Source organism: Cajanus cajan, chromosome 4 (genome assembly GCF_000230855.2).
Source record: "Cajanus cajan strain Asha chromosome 4, NIPB_CcT2T_4, whole genome shotgun sequence".
NCBI classification, from domain to species: domain Eukaryota; kingdom Viridiplantae; phylum Streptophyta; class Magnoliopsida; order Fabales; family Fabaceae; genus Cajanus; species Cajanus cajan.
The window spans coordinates 41833396-41844800 of record NC_138520.1 but is presented as its reverse complement, the minus strand read 5'-3'; positions in this window follow the sequence as shown (position 1 = coordinate 41844800).

Below are 11405 nucleotides of genomic sequence, written 5' to 3'. Positions count from 1 at the left end.
CTAATGGTTTAGACATCCTTTTAAAGATCTCATCAATTAAGGAATGCCCGGACACCAGACTAATCTAATCCTTAATTAATGGTTTTAAAAAATGAGTTCATGGAGTCGCCACCAATGTTTTACTCAAAACATTGGAAAAAGAAAAGATTTTTAAAAGATCCAATAATGGCCTTGATAACCAGAATTGGGTTCGGGGGTCGGTTACGTGTAAGGAAGGTATTAAGCACCCTTACAACGCCCTAAATCGGTACCCTATGATGAAGATAACGTAATAAGAATTAATAGATTAAATATTAAATCCCCTTTAATAATGTTTATTTACATACTTAAAATATAAATTAAGCAATTTCTCTAAAATATCTACATTATGACGTTTATTATAATAAAAAGGAAATAAAAAATGAGGAATAAAAAAAAGAAAAGAAGATTTAATGAAATACCTCTTGAACAAGCTTTATTGAATCTTTAAATATGGAAAAGGTGCTTTGTGGCGACCTTTCACACTACAATATGCCTCACAAATCTCAAGAAATACAATAGGAGGGAGAAAGAATATAGAGATGCGACACAAATCTCAAAAAAATATAATAGAAGGGAGAGAGATAGAGAATTTTCGTGCTCAAAGGAGTCTTATTCGAAATTTCTCTGGCCGCCCCGAGAACTGTGCCCAAGACTTCAATTTATAGGGATCAGTAGTGGGCCAGAACGGCCTGTTCCAGTTTTGGAACGGCCCGTTCTGGCCCAATTATTATGTGTAAATTTCGTACCCTGGAACGGCCCGTTCTGAAAACGGAACAGCCCGTTCCAGAGTAGAAAGTAACACAAATTTTCCTTTTCCAGAACGGCCCGTTCCATCTTTGCCTTGTTTGGAACGGCCCGTTTTGGAATTGGAACGGCCCGTTCCACCCAAAATATTTAGTTGATTTCAGTTACGTTGGAACGGCCCATTCTTATATTGGAACGGCCCGTTCCGGGGTTTAGAACGGCCCGTTCCGATTGTGGAATGGCCCATTCTGAGTTTTTGGAACGGCCCGTTCCGGGCTACTGAAACCACCTTATTCGGCCTTTAGGCCTTCTGATGTCTTGTCTTGTTGTTTGCCTACTTCGGAAGCCCCTTCCCTTCGTAATGGAGGTCCATTTCTTTGTTTGTGAGCCCCCCGGACGAAATTGGGTGTCTACAATAACAAGTATGGATCAAAGCTGACAAAGGACATCAACAAGTCAAAAACAAAGTCAAGAGGAAAATGTGGCTATTATGTTGTGTAATAGGAGTAGCTCATAAATTGTATTGTTTTGTTGAGCTTATTTTTCATGCGTGTGCTTTGTGCATGAGCTAATCTTTATCTAATCTGATTCAGAGTGAGTATGATGAGGATTTAGAAACTTAAGAAGTTATTTTGAGACATTAAATAGAGTTTTTGAAAACTGACTCAAAATAATCAATTATCATTAAATATAATCGATTATTCCAGCAACAGGTAAAAAGGATGCCTTGCTGCAATAATCAATTATTTGTGAAATAATCGATTATCCCATAAATTACTCTCTGGAATAATCGATTATGCTGCAAAATAATTGATTAAATTGTTCTTGGTTGATTTCCAGAAATCGTGAAGAACAAAATAATCTATTATTCTTTTAAAATAATCGATTATCTGGTTCTGAAAATGTTATAAATAGTTCTTATATTTTGAAACTTCAGAACAAGATAGAACAGAGAATCAAAAAGACTTGCTTCTGAATTCCAGGTGAATTCGTTCCTTTAATTCTTTGTCAATAATTGTAAATCTTTAGTAGGTTTCTCAAGTGGTAAGGAATTCTTGTAGTTGGTTTCTACAAGGGGTTCTTTCTTGGGGTCAAGAAACTGGTTATCTTGAATGTAGGAGTGTATGCATGTGTGGTATGCTTGTAAAACTTCTTCATTAAGATAGTGGAACAAATCTTGATCAGGTTATGATTGAGGACTGGATGTAGGTCACATGTGGAGTGGCTGAACCAGGATAAAAGATTTGTGCAATCTTCTCTTACCCTTATCCTTTACTTTGAGTATTCTTGGTTAAAGTGTTAGTATGCATAACATTGGCTTAAAATGAATCTAAATGTTGCATATTGATTGTTCTTAACCTTGAAATTTATCAAAGATTAATCAAGGAAGCATATAGGATTCAATTTTCATTAACAAGTCTTTAAGGAACTTCTTTGAAAATTCATATTAGAAAAGTTTGAATTGAAATAAAGATCCTAAGAACTCTGAAAATTTTTAAAGTGTCATAGAATCCAATTCACCCCCATCTTGGATTGAGCCATTTTTTTTCTAACAATTGGTATCTAGAGCAAGGTTCTTGAGTGTTATTCAAGATTTCAAAAATGGCCAATAGCAACCTACCTTACGGTGAGGGTGTGTCTATTCATTGACCTCCTATTTTCAATGGTGAAAACTATGTGTACTGGAAAATTAGGATAAGAATTTTCATTAAAGCAATTGACATTGCTGTGTGGGATGCAATTGAAAATGGACCCTATATCCCTATGACCAAAGATGATGATGGGAAGAGAGAAAAACATTGGAGTGAGTGGAGTGATGATGAGAAGAAGAGAGCCCAATATGACTATAGAGCAAAGAACATCATTACATCTGCATTGTTTATTGATGAATTTTTTTAGAATTTCTCAATGCAAATCTGCTAAAGAAATGTGGGATACTTTGCAAGTCACTCATGAAGGAACAAGTGATGTAAATAGATCAAGAAAATATACTCTCATAAGAGAATATGAATTGTTGAGAATAAACAATGGTGAATCAGTTTCTGATTTTCAAAAGAGACTTACACACTTGATAAATTACCTTGTTGACCTTGGCAGGAAATTTGAAGAAGAATAATTAAATTTGAAAGTGCTGCAATGCTTGGACAGATCATGGCAAGAAAAGGTGACTGCCATAGAAGAATCAAAGGACTTGACTTCATTGACCCTTGCTACTCTCTTTGGAAAGCTGAGAGAGCATGAGCAAAAGCTGCATATATTTGAGGAAAATGAACAGCAGGACAAGAAGGGCAAAGAAGTGTCACTAAGAGCCTTGAAATCAGTCAAAGGCAAAGAAGTGTGTGAAGAATCAAGCTCTGAAGATTCTGAAATAGAGAACTTCAACTTGCTGGTGAAGAAGTTCAGAAAATTCCTAAGGAAGAAGAGGAATTCCCCTACAAGTTCAATAAGAAGACTAACAAGAAAGAGGAAGCAAGTACATCCTCCTACAATTGTTTTGAGTGTGGGAATTTGGGACACATAAAAGATGAATATCCAAACCTCTTAAAGAAGCAACAAGAGGAAAAGAAAATGAAGAAAAATGGCAAAGGAAAGAAAGCCTACATTGCTTGGGAAGACAATGACTCAAGCACAACAAGTGATGAATCTAAATTTGAAGAGAACAATTTGTGTTTGATGGCTGGAGCTAATCAAGACACAATAGTAAGTGATTCTGACCTTGAATCTAATTCAGACTATGATCAACTCCAAGAAGCTTTCATTCAAATTCACAAAGAGGCTGTGAAATTAGATGCTTTAAATTCAAAACTTAAATACAAGTTGTCATGGTATGAAAATGCTTTAATTAAAGCCAAAGAAGAGCTTGAGGATTTGAAAAATGAGCATGACAATCTTCAAACTATTTTGAACTTTAATGAAGCTCATTGTGAAACCTCCTCTTCTTCGAAAAGTGTTTGTGAAAATTACAAGACTTTGGAAAAGGAAAATGCTGATTTGAAAATTACCCTTGCAAAGTTCACAAATGGAAATGCAAATTTGAATATCATTTTGGGAAGACAAAGAAATACTTTTGATAGAAGTGCACTAGGTTTTAATCAAAGCATGAACGTGCCATTAAAATCAAAGAAAGGAGTTTTTAAGAAAAACCAAGTTTTTTCAGAAAATATAAAAGCAATTTCAATAGACAAATAACTTGTTATTATTGTTGTAAGAAAGGTCATACAATAAGGAATTGCTAGTTTAGGAAGTATGGAGTTCCAAATGGAGAAATGGTTTGGATTAAAAAGAGCCAAAGGCTAAGAACTAACCATCAAGGACCCTTCACATGGGTACATAAATCATTTTTTTGATCTTTGTTATAGGAATGCTTCAGGGCCAAAAGCTTACTATGGTATCTTGATAGTGGCTGCTCAAGGCATATGACTGGAGATCCTTCAAAATTCTCAAGTCTGAAATTGAAGAATGAAGGGTTTGTTACTTATGGTGACAACAACAAAGGGAGAATTCTTGGTCATGGTAACATTGGTAACTCCTCCTCCTTAACATTGATTGAGAATGTATTTCTTGTTGAAGGGCTGAAACATAATTTGTTGAGTATAAGTCAACTTAGCGATAAAGGTTTTAAAATTGAATTTGCTAATACTTGTTGCTTGATCTATGATAAAAAGACAAAAGAAATCAGATTCATTGGAAGAAGAATTGACAACATATACATGCTTGACTTAGAGCACTCAATAGCAATTTCCAATACCAAGTGCTTAATAACCAAAGAAGACAACATTTGGCTTTGGCATAGGAGAGCTGCACATATTCACATGGATCACTTAAACAAAATTAGTAGAAAGGAGTTAGTGATAGGATTACCTAAACTCAAGTTTAGTAAAGACAAACTATGTGATGCTTGTCAAAAGGGCAAGCAAGTGAAGGCTAGCTTTAAAAGAAAAAATTAGATTTCAACTACTAGACCTTTACAATTAATTCACATGGATTTGTTTGGTCCTTCAAGAACCATGAATCTAGGTGGGAACTACTATGGGTTAGTTATTGTAGATGACTATTCAAGATTCACATGGGTTACGTTTCTTGCAAATAAAAATGAAGCTTTTAATCTTTTAAGAAATTTTCCAAGCTTGTTCAAAATGAAAAGAACTTAAACATCACCTCTATTAGAAGTGACCATGGAGGTGAATTCCAAAATATTTTGTTCGAAAAATTCTGTGAGAAGCATGGTATTGATCATAATTTTTCAGCACAAAGGACACCTCAACAAAATGGGGTTGTTGAGAGGAAAAATAGGTCTCTTGAGAAATTACCTAGGACTATGTTGAATGAGACCAAATTACCAAAATATTTTTGGGCTGATGCGATTAACACAACTTGTCATGTGTTAAACAAAGTTCTGATCCGGCCCATACTAAAGAAAACAACACCCTATGAAATTTATAACGGGAGGAAGCCTAATATTTCATACTTTAGAGTATTTGGGTGTAAGTGTTTTGTGCTGAACAATGGCAAAAAGCAAATTGGAAAATTTGATTCAAAAGCTGATGAGGCAATCTTCTTAGGATATTCTACAAATAACAAAGCCTATAGAATATATAACAAGAGAACTCTAATTTTTGAAGAATCAGTTCATGTTGTGTTTGATGAGACTAACAAACAAGAGACAAAGCAAACTGAAATAGAAGACTTGACTGATTTGCTTGATTAACCTTTATTAGAAAGTGAACCTAATGAAAAGCCTAAAGAGAGTGAATCAAATGAAACCACTGAGGATACAAGTGAACAATTGCCTAAGGAATGGAAAACTTCTAGGGACTTATCAATGGAAAATATAATTAGAAATATTGGTAAGGGAGTGTCAACTAGAAGAGCCATCAAGAATATTGTAATACTATGGCTTTAGTTGAACCTAAGACTATAGATGAAGCACTAAAAGATGAACATTGGTTAATGGCTATGCAAGAGGAAATAAATCAGTTTGAAAGAAATGAAGTATGGGATTTAGTGCCATTACCAACTAATTATCCAATTATAGGAACCAAGCGGGTTTTTAGAAATAAGCTTGATGAATCAGGAATTATTATAAGAAATAAGGCAAGGTTAGTCGCTAAGGGGTATAATCAAGAAGAGGGAATTGATTATGACGAGACTTTTGCCCCTGTAGCAAGGATAAAAGTCATTAGATTACTTCTTGCTTATTCTTCTATAATGAATTTCAAGCTTTATCAAATGGATGTGAAAAGTGCTTTTCTTAATGGGTTGATAAAAGAAGAAGTGTATGTGGAGCAACCACCTGGTTTTGTTGATTTTAAGTATCCTAATCATGTGTACAAACTTAAAAAGGCACTCTATGGCTTGAAACAAGCTCCAAGATCATGGTATGAAAGGCTGAGAAAATTTTTGATTGAAAATGACTATGTAAGAGGGAAAGTAGATAATACATTGTTTGTGAAAATGTTTAAAATGATACAATTTATGTTCAAATCTATGTGGATGACATTGTTTTTGGATCTACTAATGTCTCTCTATGCAAAGAATTTACTAAGACCATGCAAGGAGAATTTGAAATGTCAATGATGGGGGAGCTTACATTCTTCTTGGGGTTGCAAATCAAACAAATGAGTGATGGAATCTTCATAAGTCAAAGCAAGTATTGCAATGAACTATTGAAGAAGTTTGGTATGGGAGGGTGTAAGGAGGCTGCAACACCCATATCAAACACATGCAATCTTGACTTGGATGAGAAAGGCATAGCTGTTGATAACTCAAAGTATAAAGGTATCATTGGATCACTTTTATATTTGACAGCTAGTAGGCCTGATATAATGTTTGTTGTGTGCTTATCTGTAAGATTTCAGGCAAATCCAAAAGAATCTCACATGAAATATGTAAAGAGAATTCTTAAATATCTGAAAGGAACAACTAATGTGGGTTTGTGGTATCCAAAAGGAGTCTCACTAAGTCTGATAGGCTACTCAGATTCAGACTATGCTGGGTGTAGACTTGATAGAAAAAGCACAAGTGGTACTTGTCACCTACTAGGAAGTGCACTAGTCTCATGGCATAACCAAAAGCAAGCTTGTTTTGCTTTAAGTACAGCTGAGGCTGAATATATAGCTGTTGGGAGTTGTTGTGCTCAAATTCTCTGGATGAAACAACAACTGAGAGATTATGGAACTGAGCTGAATAAAATTCCTTTGAGATGTGACAATACAAGTGCAATAAATTTGACCAAAAATCCAATTTTGCACTCTAGGACAAAACACATAGAGATAAGACACCACTATTTAAGAGATCATGTTCAGGAAAATGATTGTGTTGTAGAGTTTGTTGAAACTAGTAAGCAATTAGCTGACATATTTACAAAACCTATACCAAGAGAAAGATTTAATCAATTGAGAATTGAACTAGGAATAATCAATGAGTTTTCTTTGAATTGATTGTGATTGTGTACTTAGAATTGATTGTTTGATTGAAAATGATTGATATATGTGTAAAACATTGATGTATAATGCATAAAAGAGAGTGTTTAAGAGTTGAATTAGATTTGAAATGGTTTAAAAAGTTAGAAATAAGAGAAGCAAAACTTCTCTGGAATAATCGATTATTGTAAGTGAGCCTATGAGAATAATCGATTATTTGGGCAATAATCGATTATATGGGAGAAGAGGAATTCTAGAAGTCTCTGGAATAATCGATTATTTGGGCAATAATCGATTATCTGGGAAGCAGAATACAAAGAGTCTCTACAAAGAGTCTCTACAATGACCCTCTGGAATAATTGATTATTCCAAAAATAGTCGATTATTTAGTGTAGAAAGGGTTTTTCAAAGGATTTTACTGATACAAATAATCGATTATTTGTATGGATAATCGATTATTTGCGTGACCCTTGGTTTTCCAGAAGGTTTTTGAACGGTTTTATTCGCGCCAACCTCCAACTCTCCAGTACCCTTCATTTGTGGAACCTCTCCTTTACCCAAAATCGTGCTAGGGCTTTTATAATCTCTGAACCCTCTCATTTTCCAAATAATCACATTCTCTCAACTCTCAAACACTAACCCATTTATTCTCTTCATCTCCTTCATCTTCTTCACCTCCACCAAAGAACCATTCTTTAACCCAACAATGGCTTCATCCTCCAAAAGGCCAAAGAAGCTAGAAGTGAGGGGGAGCAAACGACCTCTACCCACGGAGAAACTCATTTCAAAATGGTTTGCTGATGAGAAAACCCAAGAGTACTATTTTGAATGGTATGCGGGTAGAAGAATCAGCCATCCCAAGACCTTGAAGCTGGAATGGTTCAAGAACGAGGGGTTTAGCTTTCCTACACTTTTAGAGCACCAAGAACTTGAGAATTTTTTGGAACTAGAAGGACCCTATTACCCTGAGCTTATAAGGATGTTCTTATGCTTTGCCTCAAGCAATGAAGGGATAATGCAATCGGTGGTGAAGGGCAAGCTCATATAGCTTAACGGTCCAACGTTGAAGGAAGCTACCAGGCTGAGTGGAGATGGGAGTACAAAGCCCCAACCCTTTAACTTTGGTGATTTTGAGGAGCTGACAACCTTCAGAGACTGTCAGAGGAACCCAGAGAACACCAACTACACAAAATTTCTGGCAGGAGGTATGAAGAAAAATTCCTGTTTAATTTCTTTTATCATAGCTTGGATGCTTAAGCCTCGGTTGCAAAATCATGCTCAAACGTCAAGGGATGACATTTTGTTGATGCATAAAATCAAGAAAAAGATTAAAATTGATTGGGTGTCTGTGGTGAACGATTGTATGTGGAAGGCCAGGAGGAAAGAGGACGGTCCAATTCCATATGCTTTATTATTGTCTAAAAAATTTTAAAAAGCAGGTGTGGATCTGAAAGGGGAGAAAAAGATAATTCTCCATGCCTCTAATAAGATTGAAAAATCTTTCTTGCATCACATGGGGATGCTGAAATAGGAAGATAAATGGGTATTCAAGGGAGATGTCCCTCCGACTCCTGAACCTGCAACTGATGAAGATGGCGTTCCATCTCATGATGAAGATCAACCACCAGAAGTCGAAGTTGAACCTAACAGATAACAAGAAGCGGAGCCTAAATCATTCTCTCCATTTGAGCAGATTATGATTAATACGCTTGATGCGGTCATGGAGATGTCTAGGAGGCACAAGTCGATTTATTCGGGTATTCTTGATCGGTTTAATAACCTTGATCATGAGATTAACCAAATTAAGGCTCAACTTGGGATGCCTGAAGACTCGGAGTGATTTAGTGTTCTGTTTTGAATTAGGAAGTTTAGTGTTAAAATTTCTGTTTTCCAATTGGGGTGTAATTTTGTTTAATTTCCGAACAATTGTCTTGGATTATTTTGTTGAACACTTTATATTCTGATACAATGTGAAGGTTTATTGTTGTTATATTGTGTTTGGAATGAGTTGATAATTCTGTTTTGGATGATTGATTGTGCAATGTTCTGTTTTTGAACATTGATATGTGGTAATTGATGTTTGTTCGTATATTTGATAATGCCTTGAACATTGAAATGTGATAATGTACTACACATTGTGATTTTGGCTAACAATTTGATGTGGTTTTTGTTGATTATATGATGCTTATGGTTTACATATTGTGATTAAAAGATCACAAAATTTTTTTTGGCATAAGTTGATTGGAACAATGCCTATGTTATGTTTAAATCAGTCTTGTGGTATTGATTTTGAGCAAATAAGTATTGTGCATAAGTTCATACATGTGTAATCTGGTGATCAAAGTCGTATCCGGTCAAATAAATACAAGTAAATGTAGTACTAGGAAGTGACTCCTAGGTCGTCTCCCAAGGACCGTCTTTTACTGTTAAAGGCTTAAACACACAAAATGGGGGGTTTGGTTTAGAAATTCAGTTTGTAACACACTAAATGCAGATAACACAGTAAGTAAAATGGATTGGCTCCTTGTTCGGATTATAACTCTCTTATCCCTGGTTTCTCAAAAGATTACTCTATTAACCACTTAATCCTTGTTCCATCCGAGTTAACCAACTAAGCGAAGATTAACTCAAGATTTCCCTACACGAATTAAGCAAACGTATACAACATCAACCTCCTCTTCACAGATTAAGAAACTGTGGCATTTATACAGAGGTTGACTGGAGAAGAACAAGCAGAACAGAGATGAACACACATACCCAACCTCAAACAGAGATTACAATCCACAACAAGAAGCCAACCCAGTGGTTTTTAGCCTTCCATTAAATCAAAATGCAGCACAGAAACGAAAATGCAAGGAGAAGAACGAAAACAAAATTTCAAGGCAGAGAATGAGAATGAGAACGAAAGTAATCTGTATTCAAACGTAAATGGAGTCTCACATTACAACCAGTAAAACTTAAAGGAAGCAGAACAGGAAGCAAAACGTGAATAACAATGGAGTTTTTTAGCAGAGAAAGAAAGAACAAAACGTTTTTGCACCTCCAGAGACCAAAACGTAAAAACTGAAAGAAGAAGAAGCTAAAACGTCCAGAATAATGAAGGGGGCTACTGTTCACGTGGTCACATCAGACCCCTCCCCTAGTGGCTGCCAAGTCAGCCCTAGCCTAGACCTAAATGAGAAAAACGAATTGGGCCCAATAAAATACAAGTCTGACCCAATAAACTACAATAAAATAAAATATAAAATGAAAATAAATGTTGAGGTGGAAAATGGTGCTGAGGTGTAAAATGACGTGGCAGCTCCACTTGAAGTCCTAAATTAATTCCAAGCCCAAATAATTATTAAACTGCCATGAAAATGAAATTTGGAATAATTAGATGCAGAAAATTCAAATTAGCGAAAATATGAATTACCGGTCCAATTACAGCCCAAATAGAAAACAATGCAGCATATAAGAAATTAGGCACAAATCAAAGATTATAATAAGTACAGAAAGGTAAGAAAATAGGGGAAAATATTCACTCATCATCTGGACATACATGTATTGGTTTGTTTTTGATGATGTCCAAAGGGGGAGAAAGGTTGTGTGAGTTTGTTTTGCAGGATTTGAGATGTGGAAATATTGGTTTGCAAAACAAAATGGCAAATGGCTTTGTATGGTTTGTCATCATCAAAAAGGGGGAGATTGTTGAGATTCATAGTGGTTGAATCAACTCACATCTAGAGAATCTGGAGAATGAAGGTTTTGATGATAACAAGTATGGATCAAAGCTGACCAAGGACATCAACAAGTCAAAAACAAAGTCAAGAGGAAAATGTGGCTATTATGTTGTGTAATAGGAGTAGCTCATAAATTGTATTGTTTTGTTGAGCTTATTTTTCATGTGTGTGCTTTGTGCAAGAGCTAATCTTCATCTAATCTGATTAAGAGTGAGTATGATGATGAGTTAGAAACTTAAGAAGTTATTTTGAGACATTAAATAGATTTTTTGAAAACTGACTCAAAATAATCAATTATCATTAAATATAATCGATTATTCCAGCAACAGGTAAAAAGGATGCCTTGCTGCAATAATCGATTATTTGTGAAATAATCGATTATCCCAGGAATCACTCTCTGGAATAATCAATTATCCTGCAAAATAATCGATTAAATTGTTCTTGGTTGATTTCCAGAAATCATGAAGAACAAAATAATCGATTATTCTTTAAAATA